General features: G+C 31.4%; 1 protein-coding gene across 6 annotated transcripts in view; it reads right to left on the bottom strand.

Moving 5' to 3' along the window:
• Nucleotides 1–20,428, bottom strand: part of Adcy8_1 (adenylyl cyclase 78C) — a 219,527-nt gene that overhangs the window by 74,154 nt on the left and 124,945 nt on the right. The window contains exon 2 of one of the 6 annotated variants that reach the window (XM_054229447.1): nucleotides 10,800–11,055. The exons of 3 other annotated variants lie outside the window; for them this stretch is intronic. The gene's annotated coding sequence lies outside the window, so the exon portion shown is untranslated. Of the gene's footprint in view, nucleotides 1–10,799; nucleotides 11,729–20,428 lie in introns of those variants that run through there. 2 more of the 6 variants (XM_054229446.1, XM_054229450.1) reach the window with 2 other exon arrangements.

The raw sequence follows: 20,428 nt of genomic DNA, 5'->3' as shown, positions 1-20,428 counted from the left end.
GTAACTAACTTGCTTGAATTTGTAAACCATGTGTCAGTGGGTTTTAGGGATAATAAGAATACTGATGTTATATATACAGACTTTAGTAAAGCATTCGATAGAGTAAACCACTCAATTCTTTTGCAAAAACTGAATCTTCTTGGTTTTCAACCAAGACTTCTTGAATGGGTATCCTCATATCTTACTAACAGAAAACAACAAGTTTTATTTAATAATACATTATCCGATTCAATTAGTGTCACTTCAGGGGTTCCACAGGGTAGTCATCTCGGCCCGATTCTGTTCTTGTTGTTCATCAATGATATACCTTCAGTAATTAAGTTTTCAGAAATTTTATTATATGCGGATGATGTAAAACTTTTTAAATCATATACTTCTCATAACGAAAGGACTGAGTTGCAATCGGATTTAAATAATTTAGTTACTTGGTGTCACAAAAATGATATGCCACTGAATCTTAAAAAATGTAAAACGATGTGCTTTTCCCGTAGAACTGTTGATCTTTCCCCCTATGTAATAAATAACTTCAGTTTAGAGCAAGTTTTTAGCTTTGTTGATTTAGGAGTTAATATGGACCCTAAACTAAATTTTAATTCTCATGTAAATTCAATTGTCTTAAAAGCTAAAGGTGCTCTTAGCTTTGTTAAACGTTGGTCTAAAGAATTTAGTGATCCGTATATTACTAAAATTCTTTTTACAACATTGGTAAGGCCTATATTGGAGTATGGTTCTGTGGTATGGAATCCTAGCTATCAATCCCATTCTGATAAGCTTGAGACCGTTCAAAAACAATTTTTACTTTTTGCTTTAGGCCACTTACATTGGGATTCAAGATTGAATCTTCCCCCATATACTAGTCGTTTAAAACTTATAAATCTTCCCACACTCACTAGTCGCAGAGAAATGCTAGGTACAATATTCCTAGTAAAACTTCTGAATGGTTTAGTTTGTAGTTCATTCCTTTTATCTGATATTAAGTTTAATGTCCCATTGCGTTCATCCAGGCAGTTTAGACCATTATTTCTAAAATCTTCTAGAACAAATTTTGAGTTAAAGGAATCATTCTGCCGAATATGTCATGATTTTAATTCGCATTCCAGCACATTTGATCCATCTGACTCAATATTTAGCATCAAAAAAACTATTTTGTCTTCTCTTAATAAATAATATTCAGAAATTTTTAACTTTTTGTTTTTATATATTTTTAAATCTCAGCTGTTGAAATGTTTCTTTCTGTAGCTGAGCAGTTTGAGAACCGGACGCTTAAAAATCTCTTGCCTTTCTAGACTCGGCAAATTCCGCTCGTATGCGGACTGCGCCCCACGCGTCGGCTGGGCGGGAGGAGGGTAATCGTTTGGGTTAATAATAATTAAATTTGTTTAGGCAAATTCGAGTATCTTGTAAATATTTGGAAATGCGCTTAATACATTAAATCTATACATCTAAAGCATTTAATCGCCTACCTAGAATTAATAGATAAATGCAAAAATTAATGTCTTTACACACGTCTGTACCTATGCACCCTCGATCATTGGACGATGTAAATATTTGTGTGCGATAAACAATAAATATCGTATTCATTATGAGAGCTTAATGAGCTGTGAATAACAACAGCAACAACAATAATGATGCATTTTATGCATATTCGCAACGCAAGTCGATTCCGCTAGATTGTGAGTGACAGCCATGACAAGTTGGATGCAAAGCTTTGATGCGCTGCGAACATTAGGCAACGAGCGAGAAGCAACGATATTCTGCAGTACACACAGTGTTGCAATAAATTGCTTGTAGCCTCAAATAGGCAACTATAACAATAACTGGCTGGAGCGTTGCTATTAACAAAAATATTTATACATATGTGTATGCAGACTTTAAATATTTTGAATTGATTAATGAACTTTATAAAATTAGATGCATATAGAAGACTTTTGTGTATGAGTATCAATAGTATGTGTTTGGCTGCTGATCACTAAGATGCCGTACTGCACTGAAATTGCCAATGCAGTAAATGCGTTGGACAGTGAAATGGATTCATTGGATTTGTAATCAAATAAAATTAATTTATTTTTTTATTGTCAGACCAACTTCTTGGATACTTAGGAGACGTGATTACAACGTTAAATCGAATCACAGATAAGTGATATATAGTATCTCTTCGGAATACTTTCAACCGAACTGTATAAGACTAAAACTTTCAATTTTGTATAATAAAATGTTTAGCATTGTCATTTTTGGTTGCACTCAACAACCTATACCAGTTGCTCAAATTTATTTGGCTTATTTGGGAGCGCTGTTCTGTGATACTGAGCGGAAATAATTATTTTAATATATATTAAACGATCTTTATCCAGCATTTAATTAAATATAAAAATTTATACTTTTTAACATTTATTAGGCAAAAAATTTAATTCGAGCCGATTATCAATTAGCCGATTTCAAATAAACCGGCTTTACGCAATTTACACAAAAGCAAACAATATATCATTTTTACATGCGGTCAGCACACTGTAATTCGCTAGATTGACCGTCAAGTTCATTGACGCATTTGAAATTTGATGTTTACGGCACATGAAGCGGCGTTGAGCGGCTAAGCAGTTGTTCAATGAGTTGAGACAAAATTTCTTCCCCGTTTCGTTTTGTTTTTTTAATGCGTAAATAGATTGATTGAAGCACGTGAAATAGCTTTGCACACACTCTTACGAACACGCACATATCCCAATGCATTGTAGTTTGCATACAAAATGCATATAATTGGCGCACTCTGACATCACAATCTTAAATTTTTGTAAGTTCAATGTATATGTAGCTCAATTGATATATTCGAATGGAATTTCCTCGCTTTGAACGTTTCCAATTCCGTTCAGTAGATATCTATAATATAAAAATGAATCGCAAAATGTGTTGCTAAGCGCATAACTCGAGAACCGCTAAATCGATTTCACAAATTCTTTTTTTAGAATGTTTCTAGAGGTACCGGGATGGTTCTTACGGAGAGAAAAATTTAAAAAATAGCCTGAAAAAGTCTTAAATCCACAATTTTCTAATCTCCCATACAAACAATTTGTGTCGTTAGTCTCGCAAAAAGTATAGAAGGGCCAAACCGATCTGGCTAATTTTAGTTTTGAAATATTTATGGAAGGCCAGGGAAAGATTAGAAAGTAAATAAATATGGAAAAATTGTGAGGAAGATAACAAGAAGATGATTTTATTTGAATTGACAACAAAATTATAAAAAAAAAAAAATAAAACAAAAAATAATATTATTTTCAAAGTTGTCATTGTTGCTTTCTTAAAATATTTCTATCATTATTCAATTGTAAAATGCTGTATTGATAGACCAAAACAATTTGTAACAAATAGGGAAAGGCAACCAAACATTTTATACTCTCGCAATTTATTGATGTAATTTTATTACACACAATTTGAAATAAAGTCCAATAGAATAACGAAAATCAGCATATATAGTGCATAAGGGTTGAGGTAATTCCTGAACCGATTTCACTCATTTTCAACGCCCAGTTATAATGGGAATAGGGGCATCTTGACACCTGTTAGTAGGCAGACAAACGGTAATTCGGTCTTGAAATTACTCATAAATTGCAAATCAACGAAATACCAATCTGCAAAATCGCCAAAAAAAAGAGCATAAATAAGATTTTCCAACTATTCAAGTCGCTGGAGGTACTGCACAGGACTTTAAAAGATTTACGCGACAACGAAAATATTTTTGGTGAAGTCATGATTCTGTTGGCAGGTGATTTTCGCCAGACTATTCCTGGATCAACTGTTGCTGACGAACTAATCACATTCCTAAAATTATCTAATTTGTGGCGACACATAAAGAATCGCCAAATAACAAATAACATACGAGTGTTTTTTCCAAAAATATCATACTGCTATTGTAGAAATAGTTGAAAATGGTAGCGACGCAGTTGACACCTCGATGGATTAATAACATTTTAACGGGTTTCTGCCACTTCATGGCCTCGAAAGTGGAGCTTATTCATCGTGTTTTTCCTGACATGAAACCATAATATATAAACATAAATGGCTGATTAAATGACCTATATTGGTGGTAAAAAAACAAGGATCTCTTTGATCTTAATGCGACAATTTAGAATTTCGTTAAAGGAGAGTTGACACAGTTAGAGGATGAGGAATTCAATTACCCCACAGACTATTTTAAATTGCTGGACTATCCCCACTCACTTGCAATTAAAAGTAGTGTGAGTAGTAATCAATATCGTCACCAAAGCCAAGATAAAGCCAACTATGAAATTTGGTTATTTGTTACTTTCTCCAATATATGATTAAAAAAATCAAAGTTTTACAAATTATGATGATTTACCCTTACCACAGATCTACAATAATGTCTATCAATCATTTTTAAATTTATCGGCTATAACGTTTTCGTCTTTATGCGTAAGAATTTGTTCTCTGCATTGAAAGATTTACTAATTTAATGTATACCTTAGCCACAAAAACGTGTGGCCGGGTCTGCTAGTATAATATAAAAATGTATATTTTGCAATTCTTCACTTCTAAAGCATTGGAATCCATTTTGGGGAACTAATTTTTCACACATGTTCCCTGGTGATTGTAAATAGTTTATAATACCACACGATTAATGCTCTAATATGCACGTACATACATACATACATGCATATCTTCGAATAAATATTACAGGAAATTGTGCAAAGCTGCTTGGACTCCGAAGTCTGCGCGTAAGCAAGTAGCAAAGCGTTTGCATGAGATACAAGAATGCGTGTGCAGCAATTGCTTCTCCAAATCTTTCTTCCAATTCCAAAGATAAAGCGATTTTTCTTGTTTACCCTTGTAGATAAGCACCGTTAAAATATAGCCACAAAATAAGCAAAAAAAATGAATTATTCGATTAGAAAGCTTAGCAAAACAAAACAAAAAAAATTCGATTCAAAGGCGGCAATGAGCGTGTTTAGCTGGCCAAGCACGTAGCGGCGTCTGCAATGCATTGCTCACAAACCGAAATCAAAGCGAAAACAGGGTGTCGTGCTCACACACCACCCACGGACTTAATGACAATTTATTATTGTTGTTGTATTTTATTGCTCACAGCACACTTACCACCAGCGGTATAAACAAAGCGTTTATTGTGGCTATCATTAACAGAGCAATTCGTTTTCGATGATTCGCCTGTTGACCGAATATGGTTGACAAATATTAAATTGCTTTAAACAAACAACAACTATAACAACAACGAAGACATTAATAGTAGTATGTAAACTGTTCAAACATACATCTATTCATAAAAATAATTTTTGTAGAGAGACAAACTTTTTCCTGGAAATATTTTAGGTAAAGTGGAATGTCTTTTCATTACTCATCATGCTATTAATTGTATTATTCCTTAATTAAATAAATTTAATCTGATTTAAACAAACATTAATCAGATATAACGTGTCTTTCACAACTGCATACTCCATAAGATCTTGGAATCCAAGTAGAATTCTTCCTCCTGTGCACAGAAACTTCTTTTCGAACTCTCCGAAGACTTGGTAGAAAGTGCCTCTATGGGAATGGGACAAAATGCTAGTTCCTAAGAAGAAGAAACTACATACAATATCGAAATTTCGACTCTTAATAACTTCCGTTGAACTTCATTATTCGCTTCAGGACCAATTGTTCGCTTATATAAAATCTGAACAGATTAAACCGATTGGTTGATAAAAGATCAGTTTAACCCCAACAATAATTCATCCCCAACCTCATTTGTAATAACACTCGGAATCCGGTAATTCTTCTTTCGTACATTATTACTAATTCTTTGTACAATACCCTTACTACACTCAAAACATTTTAGTATTTATGTATATACACATATGTAAATATATCCAAAGCTCATAAGCGATATATTTATAATTACTTATTTATTTAAACACTTACAACACTAGGAGACGTCATATCTACTCATTAAAAAGCAATGCCCAAATAATAAAGATAACACATGACATTTTTAATCACGTTTGTTACCTGACAACATTTGAATATATACAAAACCACTTGTATGTCACTCACTATATATAAATACTAAACCATGTTTACATAAATGTGAGTGGAACGTGCCAAGTTACTGTTTCATAATGTGATCAAAATGGTGTTAAATGTAAAGAAATTACTCAATTACCCAAACATGCACGCATGTAAATACAGTAGTACAAAAAACTCTATATACATCTCAGATATTTGACCGAGTGAAGACTAACAATAGACCATCACTGCTCTTTTAAAAGGATCAAGAGATTGTAATATAAATGGTCTTATCTAACATTTATTTTAGTTTAATCTATATTAATTTGATTTTTAATGTAATCAGATATATTTTAGTAGCAAGACTTTATTGATAGCGAAAATGCCAAAAGAAACATATAGTTTAAGAAAATTACAAAAAACAACATAGAAGATATAAGAAAGTATTTGCAAAAGTTCCTTAGGGTAGAATCCTTAAATAGTAATAACTTCGTAAACAGTGCCCGCACATCCTTCATTAAGCGTTTTCTTTCAACTTTACTCATTCACTTTTATAACACAGATAATTATCTCTGATTTACCTGGACATTAAAGAACTCTACTGCACCAACAACAGTGCGGTTACTTTAAAAAATAAATTATCAAAAAATACGGCAAACTAATTTTTAAGTGATTAATGTAAAAAAAATGTATGAAATTGCTTAATGAGTGTATCTAACAAGTTTCGAGGAACAAAAAAAAATAATAAAGTTAAGAAAATTGAAGTTAAATTTATCCAATATGATAATATCCAAAGGAAGCAATAAGCCATAACCTGTTCAGAAACTGGAAAACAAGCGGCATAAAGAAAACTCGTATAAGAAAATATAATTCGTAAAAAGGGCATGTGGGACTACTGGCTTTCCAGAAGCGGTCAAAAGATAAACAAGTGCAGCACAAAGTGAAGGGGAAACTGATTTTAATACAAATTATTTTTAAATTACTTATTGAAATAACTCTATAAGCGATTAATTCATGCAGAGTACTCGCTTGTTAGAAATTTAATGCAAATATCAATAGTGATTTGAATGATAATTATTATAATCAATGAGTCAGAACAACTTGAAAATGTGATATATAATATTAGAACTATAATTGTCTACAAATTAGAAAGTATAGGCGTTGAATCTTATCTAATATACATATATATATATCTCACTAATATATATATTTAATATGAATATGAATACGTTTTTGTTGTTTGGAGTGAACTCCAAATTTAGTTCATAAATAAAAGACTAATTAATCCCAGTACCGGGTATAAGAACTGGTTGAATGGTGCTGAAATTTATAAAAGGTGTAAGTGTGTAATTGTTTTTTCGAAAAGTAATATCATTAGATCAACTAAATTCCTTGACTCAGTTTATTAGTGAAATAAATTTTAATGACCCTAGTTCTTTGTACAGCATATTGTCTAAGTATCTAAGTGAACAATAGTAAAGAGATATATTTTCAATACTATTTGGAATACTCTACTGTGAAAGTCGAGAGACATACCGAATAATTTTATGTAAGTAATTTTTTGTTGATATTAAAATAACACACATTATTACCTTAAAACCATACGCCTAAAATGAATACTTTTGGTTTAATTGAAAGGCTTGTACTATATGACAAGGATGAGTTAAATATTACCGATTAAGGCCTTCATAGATATAATAACTCCATCAAAGAAGGTACAACAGAGTCGCTATAACCGTTTATAATTTAAACATCCTTTGATTTATTTGATTTGCTCCATACTTATTTGTGAATAAACTCCCTTTTCCCTGAATATTCCCTTTGGTGGTGATGGTCATCCTTCAACTACAACAACTACAAATGGGTATCGAAACGTGAAACGCTAATCAATTTTATTAATTTCGCCACTAATTTCATTTGTATCCATTTAGTCAGCCAAACGCTGGCATTGATGAATTTACGCTGAAGCGCAAATTGTGTGCAAACTCCAACCAAAAGTCCTTGCTGTAGCAACTAAGAAGCAAAGGACTTTCAGAAATTATTCGCCGCTGGTATGCCCGCATTAGTGATGGCAGACGTAATTGAAAGTGCGATTATAAACAAACATAGCATGTTATGCTAGTCCTTCACACAAGGCACCCCAAAATGAGCTTTTCATATTTGTGTAGTTTAGTTAATAAAAAATTTCCATAAATTTCACATATATGGCAATGGATATTTAACCAACGAGTGCTACTTTACTTACTATACTTCGCGCCAAATTTACTCTTTTAGTCGAAATTTTCCAAACCACCTCATCACATTTCACCCTTAAATGGAGTTGGTGGCGCTTTAAATAGCAGTAACCGACGAAATTAACTATTTTAAAAATAAATATGTAAGTTTTTACTTTTCTGAACTAGAATTCACATACATCGTACTCTTGTCCAGAGGGGTGATTGCTTGAATGGCTCGACGTTTCATTGAACTTTATTCGGCTGGAATTTATTTTTAAACTGTTGCTCGCTGATGCTGCAATAATTTGCATTGATTTTATGTCGTTCTTCAAATTGGTCGTGCGGACATAAATACATATTTTAACACTGATATATGTATGTATTATGTATGTACTACATACATATGTATAAGCATAGCAATGACCTAGAATTCTCTCCAGCCTAATGGCATTTTTGTCCCCATACCTATAAAAAATACCGTATGACAACAAGGTGCACAGGCGCATGTGTGTATGTCTGCCAATAAAAGTGCTTTATTCTCTTTTTTTTATCTGAATTTTGCACGTTAAATGAAGTTTAATTACAGTTGTCCTGCCGCGTGTGTTTGATTTGTGGGTAAATGTCCATTCGCACATACATAGGTGCATACACTTATGTGTGTGATTTTACCGCACAATAGCAGTTGAAATTACCATTTTATTTTACCCTTGCTTTGCCAACTTTTTACCGTAGTAAAATATAATAATAATTGTAAAAGTTTTTACTAGTTTTTGTTTTGTTATTCATTATTTACTTATGAAGTCATCGGTTAGAGCTGTGCAATTATCGCATGTTAACTTGGCGCTCCAATATTTATCGTCTATAAAATTAAATTAGTTTGTTTGTGTGTGTGATTTATTTATTTAAACCATTTGAAATTGTGTGACTTGCTAATTATTTAAAAGCTATAAAAATTAATTTATTTGCTTTTATTGTCCAGTACTTAAATACCATGGAATATTTGTAATAGACCCGTGTTTAATTGCGGGTTTTACCATAAAAAGTAGAAAAAAGCTGAATCAGGCATTGTGGCTATGAATGTTCGTAACATCTCAATAGAAAGGTGAACTTTTTAAATGTCGTGAACTACATATATATGCAAGAATAAACAATTTAATTTTGTTTAATTAAAATAAATAAATAAGCGGTTCCAGCCAAGTGGAAGTTTATCACGAAATGAAACTATTGAATGCGAGTGAAATATTTCTAAGTGATTGCAAACATTCCACTTTCGTTAGTACGATATGTATATAATTGCAAGTTTTTAGTATAATTTTTCTTTATCATATGAACTAGAACCACAAGTTTTAATTTATTTCATTAAGATATCTTACGAAATATCTACTTTGAAGTCAATCCGACCGATATAAATTTATATATTCACCATATTGTTGCTAGAGGAAGATATGAATTGATATCACTGATTTTTGTTATAAAATTACATTAAGCAAAATTAATTTTATTTTTATTGAGATATCTCACACTCTAACCGATAAGACTTAAGAAAACATATCTACTTAATTTCATTAGGAAACATCAAAAAAAAAAAAAAAAACTAAAGGAATAAAAGGAAAATTATCATATGGGGTATATGGACTATAGTTTTGTATTTTCAACCACCACCACCAAATCACGTTGTTGTCAGAAAAAATTTTATACATAATTTTATTAGCATTAATTCAGTATAAAGGGTGTTCGATAACAGTTGCTAAAAGTCTAAAATACAATTAATGTTTTGTTATGATATCGCCATTCACGATTGGTGGAAAAGTAAAATAATCTGGTTAATTATTAAAAAAAATTAAGACTTCGTATAATTATATTTCGCGTTTTGGTTGCGAAAGCATACAAAATCAAAATACATTTTAGAAAATTTCTACTTTGGGAAATCTAAATCATCTTTTGATGAGAGCAGCCATTATTTCATTTAAAACACTCTTTCTTCATAAAAAATAAAGCACCGCTACATTCTATATTAGCCATTCGATTACCTACTGAACAACCTCTTTATCCGAGTCAATTTGTTTGTTTTGGTCTGTTCGTCTATCCATCTGTCACCAATTTCTACATGCAGTCTAAATGTTGGTTTTCTGTAAAATTACCATATTCAACAAGATATTCAAGTTTGCGGCATTTGCGACTGCAATGCAACGAACGGTTACACAACCAATGCGAGTATTGATAAGTATAAATTATACTTTTAAATAATGTTATATATATGTATATGAAATTAAATTTAAATGTATTTATACAAATTTTAATACTTTTTATTATGCATATGTATAAAAAATTAGAGCCATTCAAATTGGCATATGAATTTGTTTTTGTTTTTATAAAATTAAAAAATGCATAAATACGAATAGTACTGTATTATACAAGCCGACTAATGATCAAATAAAAGCAAAAGAAGATGTAGCTTCAACACTAGCAACTACTCACATTCATACCGCTATTATGTTTTAATACTTTCATTAAAAATCTACAACTACTCCACATAAATATATGTACATATGTATTTCTTGCATGGTTTTCGAATACCTATTCTCAAATCTTCATTGGTGTTTTTTTGTGCCACAAATGAAAAAAGTGAATTTCCCAGATCAGCCTGAGGGTTTGAAATCCATGTTCTATATTTTTCTAAATTTTCACTTATAACCACTTTCGTTTACACATTTGGACATTCAATTGCATTATACACTTCAAAAAAGGTCAAAACAAGTACCCACAGCTGAATAAGGTAGTTCTACTGGCAATCCGTAAATAAAAACATGTGAGTATTCATCTTCTCCCTCACCTATGCCTTTTCTAGACCTCAAGTAGTAGTTGGAGCCACTTATATTCGCATAATATTTGCACAATAATTTTTAAATTTTCACAACACGAGATTATTCTTTCATTCCCAGTGATGGGTTTGTTGTTTTGCGTTTTATTCAGAAATAATTTGCGACCGACAATGTTGATTTTACGGTTGCTTTTATGAAAATTTTAATTCAATTGAATTTGAATTCAGGCGGAATCCTTTCAAAGGCGCCCTTTTTCTGTCATTTATATTCTATTTACGTTTTCATTTATTATTTTCATCATTTGGGACACTGGTATGATTTATGCATTTAAAATTAAGTGCCACTTTAATAATTTAGTACACCGAAAGATGTTTCTAAAGACAATTATTTATTTTTCATATTTTACAGTTAAAATAATTTTTTTGTTTAATTAGCAGCCGAATTTAGCATGCATTTTGTTTCATGAGACCATCACAAATGATCCATTTACAAATTGACAATTTTTTAAAATTTTCTATATAACAAAGCAATATTGTTCACTTCTCACTTCAAATTCAGTAATAATATGAAATCTTACTTCCACTAGTCACTTGAATATCACTTTGAATAACTGTCCGACGGTGCGTATACTTTACCGATGCTTTCGTGCGATTTTTGTAGCGTTCAAGAGTAAAACGAAGCGGCAACTGAAATCTAAATGTCTTGCTTTGGCATTCAGAAGATATTTGCAACAAACATTTGCCGATGCTGAGCTTTCTGTTAATAAAAGCTCACCGAGAAGAAACGTAGTTAACTTCACAATATTGAAAAGCATTAATATTTATTGTTTATAAATTTTATTTATGTATGTATGTCTTATATATTTAATATAATTATTTCTTAACTGTTCAATATATTTTCTGAAATGTTTTTGATAAATAACCGGTTAAATTAAATTTCAGAAATGCCTTGTATTTACATTAGTCTGCTATCCAACATCCAATAACAAATTCTCTCTTTCATTGTTAACAGTCTTACGCTATTATGTTAGTTAACATTGCCTCTCATTTTCATTTCATTCAACAGCGCAGCTTGTTTGACAGTTAGCTGTTGTTGCATCGTTAAGCCGGTAGTGTTTGATGTTGTATTTATGTTTAGGATGCAGAGAACTTAGAACATAGAGAAGGTGCATTTTGATTTTTGTATGATGCTCGATACGGTCATTTACAGAGTTTATAACAGAGAACTTACAACATAGAGAAGCAGAGAACTTAGAACATAGAGAAGGTGCAGGTTCGACAGCGAAATAAATTCAAGTCTGAAAACTTTCAACGGGGGAATTTACCACACTACCGGGGAATTCACCTTCTGAAAAGTTAACAGCGATTTCAGTTTTAGCAGCAGGGAATCTGTAAAACGAGAAATTGCTGGCACATGAAATAATCATGTGATATTTTTCAAATTCATTTAAATTTTTTGTTATTTTTTATTTTATGTTATTTAAACTAATTTATAAATTGATATAATTACTATTTAATTAATAAAATCATATTTTTACCAAATTATTAATAAAATTAATAAAAATAATGTTTATGATGGGCGTCGAACCTGATTCCCTTTCTCAACTAGGGAATTCGATGGCTAGGCAAAATAGGAAAATATGTTTGAATAAAATATGCGAGAATTTATCAATTGATGGTAAACAATTCTGAAAGTCATGTTTTATTAAATTTATATATTATTCAATAATATTTTTATTTCATTTAATTTTCTATATTTTTTTCATTTAATTTTTATTAGATATTTTTTATTTATTTTAAGTTAATTTTTATTTATATCTGATTAAAAAGTTCGTCTTATTCTTTAATTATTTCAATAAATTATATAATACATAATCAATAATCAATAATGTCATTAAAAACTCGAACAACCATTGATTTGCCGTCGGCAAATTTCATAATAATGTGAATGTTATACGTTCTCTGCATACGCGTGCAGAAATATATATATACATATATACATATAAATGTGAACATACAAATCTACATTCCTCACATTTGTTACAACAACATTTTCTCTCATAAGCGCAAGCGTCGCGCACATCTCCGCGCATGCCTTGCCCAAAAGCGGTTTGTCTGGAATTCAAATTCAAACAATTTCTGATATTTCCTTCAAAAGAGAAAACTGGCAGTGGCCGAGAATCATATTCATATTTCTATTAGAACTAGCATCTTGTCCTATGGATTATGAAATATCAATTAAGCTGACTGACTATCAATAGCTATGATGGTGCTGGTGGTACGCGCGCACCCGCTTTTTAGACGGTGCTCGGGTTTAAATCCTGGCCGAAGTCTTATTTTTCGCATATTTTTATATTTCTGCCACAATTGATGGCAAATATGAAAATTGATTCTTTTGTGAATTTTGTCAAGCTGCTTGCACTGTTGTCACATTTCACTAGACTTCAGCACCAGCAACGAAATATGATTTCTAATTTTTGCCATCGTCGCGAGGAAGCAGTTTGTAGACACCGACGTGTGCAGCGGGGAAAAGAGTTGACATATTGTTTCTGCTTCTTGATGTTCATAGTTTTTTGTAGTGAGTTACTCATGTATGTAAGTTTGTATATGCGTTGGTTTGTTTTTTGATGGTCATTCACATTCACATATTCTAATTGGTGCGTTTGCTGTTGCGCATATGAAGGAATGGTGTTGTTGTTCCTATGACTCTTTGCAATTCGTAATATTCTACATACATATGTACGTACACTTGTAAGTTTGTTAGTCATTCGCGCATATTTGTGCGTTTGTTATTGTGCATATGAAGGGATTCCCTGGTTATGCTTACATACAAATATAGTTATGTATGTAAGAATGTAAGAACTATTTTGCGCATATGATACAAGAGATAGTTTTATTGATGTGGTCAAACACATACATATATGAATGCAGACACATATGACATGAAATGATGTTCTTTTGTTTTTTCCAATTATGTACCTTATGATGGCAAGTCTCAATTACGATATGAGGTGATAATTGCGCCAAAATTACAAGATTTTTGTGAATTGCGCGGGATAATACCATACATTTGACTGGCGTACAAGCAAATTACAAACGTGTTACATTAACACATATATATATATATATTATTTCCATACGCACTTTCAGACCGGAGTTAGCATATGTACATATGTACACAGCTGACTTCTCGCATGAGCTTGCCTTCTTGACGAGGGAATAAAATCAAATTGTACTACTGCTTATTCTTCTTAGGGTAACCAAACCATAATTGAGAAAGTGCAAGTACATCACATAATTTGGCATGCTTGAAGAATGCTCGCACTGCTGCGGTGAGCGCTTGGGTTCAAATCTCCAGCTGGCATTTGTTTTTAAATTTTTATTTTTCTTATACTTGATTAGAATAATTTCAGAAAGACAAAAATTTTATATTTTATGAACACAGATACATATGACATGAAGTGATGTTATCAAATGTGAACTCAGAACAACTTTTTACATTTTTCGGGTTCACTTCTCCACATTTGCAATATTTTATAAATAATTTTTTTTTTTTATATTATCTAAAAATTCTTTAAAATCCTATTTATGAGTTAAAAAATCATATTAATTATATACAATTAATAAAAAGCCATAAGAAGTCAAAAATGTATATCATTTCAAAGCATGGGCATATCACATCAAAAGGCCAATCGTCACATATTTTCATTCCCCCGACAGTCAGTTCTGTAAAATAATAACGAGTATAACAGCAATTGGTGAATTCCCTACTCGTCGGTTTTCAGCTCTGTACACGAGCCAATCGAGCATCATACAAAAATCAAAATGCACCTTCTCTATGTTGTAAGTTCTCTGAAGAAGTGTACTAGGGAATTTACCACGCTGCTGGGGAACTCACCTCATGAAAAGTTAACAGCGATTTCAGTTTTAGCATAGGGAATTCTGTAAAACGAGAAATCGCTGGCACATGAAATAATCATGTGATATTATTATTCAATTTTAATTAAATTTTTATTTCTTTTTATTTTTAATTTTTTTATACTACTTTCTAAATTAATATAATTACTATTTAAAATCTTATTTTTACAAAATTATTAATAAAATGAATGAAAAATTATGTTTATGATGAGCGTCGAACCTGTTGCCCTTTCTCAACTAGGGAATTGATGGCTGGGCAAAATAGGAAAATATGTTTGAATAAAATATACGAGAATTTATCAATTGATGGTAGACAATTCTGAAAGTGATGTTTTATTAAATTTATATATTATTCAATAATATTTTTATTTCATTTAATTTTCTATCTATTTTTCATTTAATTTTTATTAGATATTTATTATTTATTTTAAGTTAATTTTTATTTATATCTGATTAAAAAGTTTGTCTTATTCTTAATTATTTAAATAAACTATATAATAATCTATAATATCATTAAGAACTCGAACAATCATTGATTTGCCGTCGGCAAATTTCATAATAATGTGAATGTTATACGTTCTCTGCATACGCGTGCAAAAATATTTATATACATATATACATATAAATGTGAACATACAAATCTACATTCCTCACATTTGTTACAACAACATTTTCCTTCATAAGCGCAAGCGTCGCGCACATCTCCGCGCATGCCTTGCCCAAAAGCGGTTTGTCTGGAATTCAAATTCAAACAATTTCTGATATTTCCTTCAAAAGAGAAAACTGGCAGTGGCCGAGAATCATTTTCATATTTCTATTAGAACGAGCATCTTGTCCTATGGATTATGAAATATCAATTAAGCTGATTGATTTTCAACAGCTTTCATGGTGCGAGTGGTACGCGCGCATCCGCTATTTAGACAGTGCTCGGGTTCAAATCCTGGCCGAAGTCTTATTTTTCCGCATATTTTATATTTCTGCCACAATTGATGGCAAATATGAAAATTGATTCTTTTGTGATTTTTGTCAAGCTGCTTGAACTGTTGCCACTTTTCGCTTTGACTTCAGCATCAACATCGAAATATGATTTCTAATTTTTGCCATCGTCGCGAGGAAGCAATTTGTCGACACCGACGTGTGCAGCGGGGAAAAGAGTTGACATATTGTTATTTCTGCTTCTTGATGTTCATAGTTTTTTGTAATGAGTTACTCATGTATGTAAGTTTGTATATGCGTATATGTGCTTTGACGGTCATTCACATTCACATATTCTAATTGGTGCGTTTGCTGTTGCGCATATGAAGAAATGGTGTTGTTGTTCGTATGACGATTGCCAATTCGTAATATTATACATACATATGTACGTACACTTGTAAGTTTGTAGGTCATTCGCGAATATTTGGGCGTTGGTGATTGCTCATATGAAGGAATTCCCTTGTGCTTACATACAAATATATTTATGAATGAATGTAGTAGATACATACATATGTAGGAATATCGTGTACGTGGTAGGTTTTTTATGTGATCGCGCATATGACAGATAATATATACATGTGTATATGCATATCTATACATACAAATGCTCATTTATACCTATAATTTTTTTTAAAATGTAGCAATTTTTTAAATTTTAACACATTTAATTTATAAAACCGAAATATTGAAAAATATTTTTTTAATTTCCTACAAATTCTATTAAATATTTTTCACATTTCATTTATAAATGAAACCGAAATATTGACATAAATTTTTATTTATTTTTCTACAAATTCTTTTAAATATTATTTATGAGCTGAAAAAATTCTATTGATCAGTTAAAATTTATAAAAAGTCAAAATAGTTTATCATATCAAAGCATGGGCATATCACATCAAAATGCCAATCATCACAAATGTTCATTGCCCGGCAGTCAATTCTGTTAAATAATAACGAGTAACGAGCGAATGGTGAATTCCCTACTAGCCAATTATAAGCTCTGTAAATGACCGTATCGAGCATCATACAAAAATCAAAATGCTCCTTCTCTATGTTGTAAGTTCTCTGCTTAAATGTGATTTGTTTGGAAGTTCAAGGACTATCAGGTTTGTTCTGCAAATCATTTTCGGGCAATATTTCCACAATGTCAGTTTTAAAATACTTTGATGTGTTCTGTAAATCGTTTCGCTTTTGTTTTTCCCTGTTCTTGAAATATGAATCGTTACATCTTAGGCACTGAGTTCTTCAGGTTCGATATCCGGAGCCTTGAAAGGTTATAGTCCGATTTCGATATATTTTTCCACAAGTGAAGCCCCAGATGATAAGCAGATCAGAAGGAATCAGATGGAATTCATAATTGAGTTTTATGGGAAGCAGTCGTGGTTATGACCCATTTTCCATCCGTATCATCTAGGTGTCAAAAAAGTATTATGCACCGAATTTCATTGAAATCGGTCGAGTAGTTTTTGATTCATAAGTGGGCGACGCTTTTCCCATTTTCCATTTAAATTCCTGTGCCATTTTTTTGTAAAATTTAGGGTTTCTGTCGTTTCCGTTAGTGAGTAGCACTTTTAGTAGTTTTCAACATAACCTTTGTATGGGAAGTGGCGTGGTTCTTATCCGATTATATCAAGTTTTAAGTTGTGTAATGGGGTACGTAAGGGAACCGACTGCAGAAGTTTTGGTTTATATATCTTTCTTGGTTTTCGAGATATTCACAAAAAATTGGTTGGGGCTTGGCCACGCCCACTTCAAAAAACTTTACTTTTATGACTTTATTTATGGGTTAGTTATGACCGTTTATAGGTTTTGGGGTTCACCATTTTGTGGTCGTGGCAATGATCCTTTTTCGCCCAGTTACTCAAGTTATCCGTTGCACGGTCAGACGGACAGACGAATTTCAACTCGTATCGTCATCCTGATCATTTTGATATACATAACATAATATACATAATCATTGGGGATAAAAATGTTGATACCGCACTTCTACCCAGAGCAATATCGGTATCATTTCCAACTGACCATTGGAACCAACCTTCGGCATAAAACCGAGGACTTGTTGCTAATTTTATAAAATTACATATGGACGCCTGGATCTGTATAAAGGTATGATTTTGTTGAGTATTTCTAAAGCTTACTTATGGAAATAAACCTGAAGCAAAAAGAAACCATCTCAAGTCGACAAGTAAATAAAGGTTTTAGCAAAACGTGGAATGCGGTGCAGACAGGGAATTAGAATGGTCTCTCAAATGTCGCCTTTCGATTCTAGCTTGATAATATCGTTCAAAAACATTGTATCTTTAATAAAAACTACGAAATTTCATATTTTGAGCCAACGAATTCTTTTCTATTTGTTTCGTCCAACTGTTACACAGAAATCAGCTGTTTCGAATTTATATTATAAATCAAATTAAATCGAACGAATTACAGAACACATAAAATAAAATCGTGTAAATAAGCAGTAAAAGTGTTTTACAGATTAATATCGTAGTAACCCAATGCATCTGCATTCCTAATATGGCTAGTTAATTATTCTAATTTAACTTTTTGAAAACGTAAGCCAATATGTGCGTTTCGCCTTTTATACTTACATATGTCCTCACAGATTTATTGGCTTCCTAGTCAGCCTTTTCAAGTTAATACACTAGAAATTAATGGTTTTTGATGAACTAATAATTGCAAAAGACTGACAGTTGCCTGTCGTCCAAAGTATTGTACTTTTATTCTTCTTCTTCTTCTTCTTCTTTAGTCTTGTAAACATTAGTTACTTTTAATATATTATTAACTAAAAAACTTTATTTAATACTTGGATTTATAATATAATACTAATATATATATATATAATACTGTTGAAAGTGTCATCAAATTAAATAATTTGAAGAATTATAATCCAATGCTCTTAAAAAAGCTCCAACGTATGGCTCACAAAACATTCTTCCAAATGCTGACTGGGTTATGTGTAAAAGTTTAACAATTAAGCCATATGCTTTTATTTGTGTATTGGTTTAAAAATTTCCAAACCTAAGTTTGGGCTTGTCTTGTGTAAAAGCAAAAACAAGCACTACGAACTCAAATAAGTTGCTGCTACATTAATGCAATATCTTCTATATTTGCATTGCATCAGTAATCAATGATGATTAGAAGAAAAATACCTCCCGTTACCGTTTTTATAGTTTAAAAGTAGTGAAATTATGGTTTGCCTAATCGGAGCACAAGTTGGACCAATGTACACAAACGTACAGTATTGTTTAAAATAAATGCATCTAGTTTGTTTAGTGATTAATCATTTCATATTTAAATGTAAATGCATCAAGACCATGACTTCGGTAGGCTGGATATTCGTATCGTTTCATTGAGAAGTCGCAACCAGATGGATAAAAACTGAAAAAATAAAATAATTTGAAATGACTGTGAATTTAATATATCTGACATTGTAATGATATGAATGGTGTATGATTGTAAGAATATTTGGGTTGCCGAAATGTCTGTGCAAAGCGGGTAAGACAATAAATGGCCCCTGAAATTTATTTTAGTAATTTAAAGCACTTTTCTCAACATAACTTATATACACTTTTGCAAAAAAAAAATAAAAAATAATATATGGAAAATGGGGTTGGGGTTGGTTGAAAAACTATATCTCAGAAATTACTCGACCAATTCCAATAATTTTTGATGTTATGATGTGTTCCTACCAACACAATTTGAATTCAGGACCCTATATATCGAACATGAAGACCTCAGTGCATATGGATATTTGGTCCTGAAATTTTTTTCAAATTTCTCGTATATTTTATAATATAGTATATCCCTATATATAGGGATTTTAGCGCAGATCTTGCCTATTTTTTAGCTTTACCAGGCATATAAAATTTGCTAAGGTTTGGTATTTTGTGTGTTATCCATTTGTTATTTCTAATTATTATATGCATTTGCTACCTCGTTTGTTTGTTTGTTACCAGAAACAGGTCTAAAAATGTTTTTAAATAAATTCCAACGATTATATTTTTATTTTAAACTGTATTTTATTTAATATTAGTTAATTTTTTATTTCGCAACTAACAAAAATTTATACTCTTAGTAATACAATTAAGCAAGGATTTAAAACAAATTATAACATTTCATCAATAATGAAACTTATATAATAAACTTAAAGACGACATTATACATTTTAATTCTTTATCTATGCAAATATATAATATAATCATATGAACCTCAATAGTTTAAACTTATTAGTAAATTGTCATTTTACAAGTAATTTAAAATTTTAATAATTTAACACTACAATTTTTAATCATCATTGATATATATATACTTATATAATGTATAGCGAATTTGTCGTCGGTATAATCGTTTCGACATTGCTACTTGATAGGTGAAGTGACACACTAGAAATTGTAGGTTTATGTATGTCCCGATTTTTAACGATGGTTGGACTTCGCCCTTGAACTGTAGTTCGTTGGGTTGTGATGACATTAGAGTGGATTGTACTTCC

The sequence above is a fragment of the Zeugodacus cucurbitae genome, chromosome 4, assembly GCF_028554725.1.
Source record: "Zeugodacus cucurbitae isolate PBARC_wt_2022May chromosome 4, idZeuCucr1.2, whole genome shotgun sequence".
Lineage (NCBI taxonomy): Eukaryota > Metazoa > Arthropoda > Insecta > Diptera > Tephritidae > Zeugodacus > Zeugodacus cucurbitae.
The sequence above is the reverse complement of the archived record's forward strand: the minus strand, read 5'-3'. Positions and strand labels throughout refer to the sequence as shown.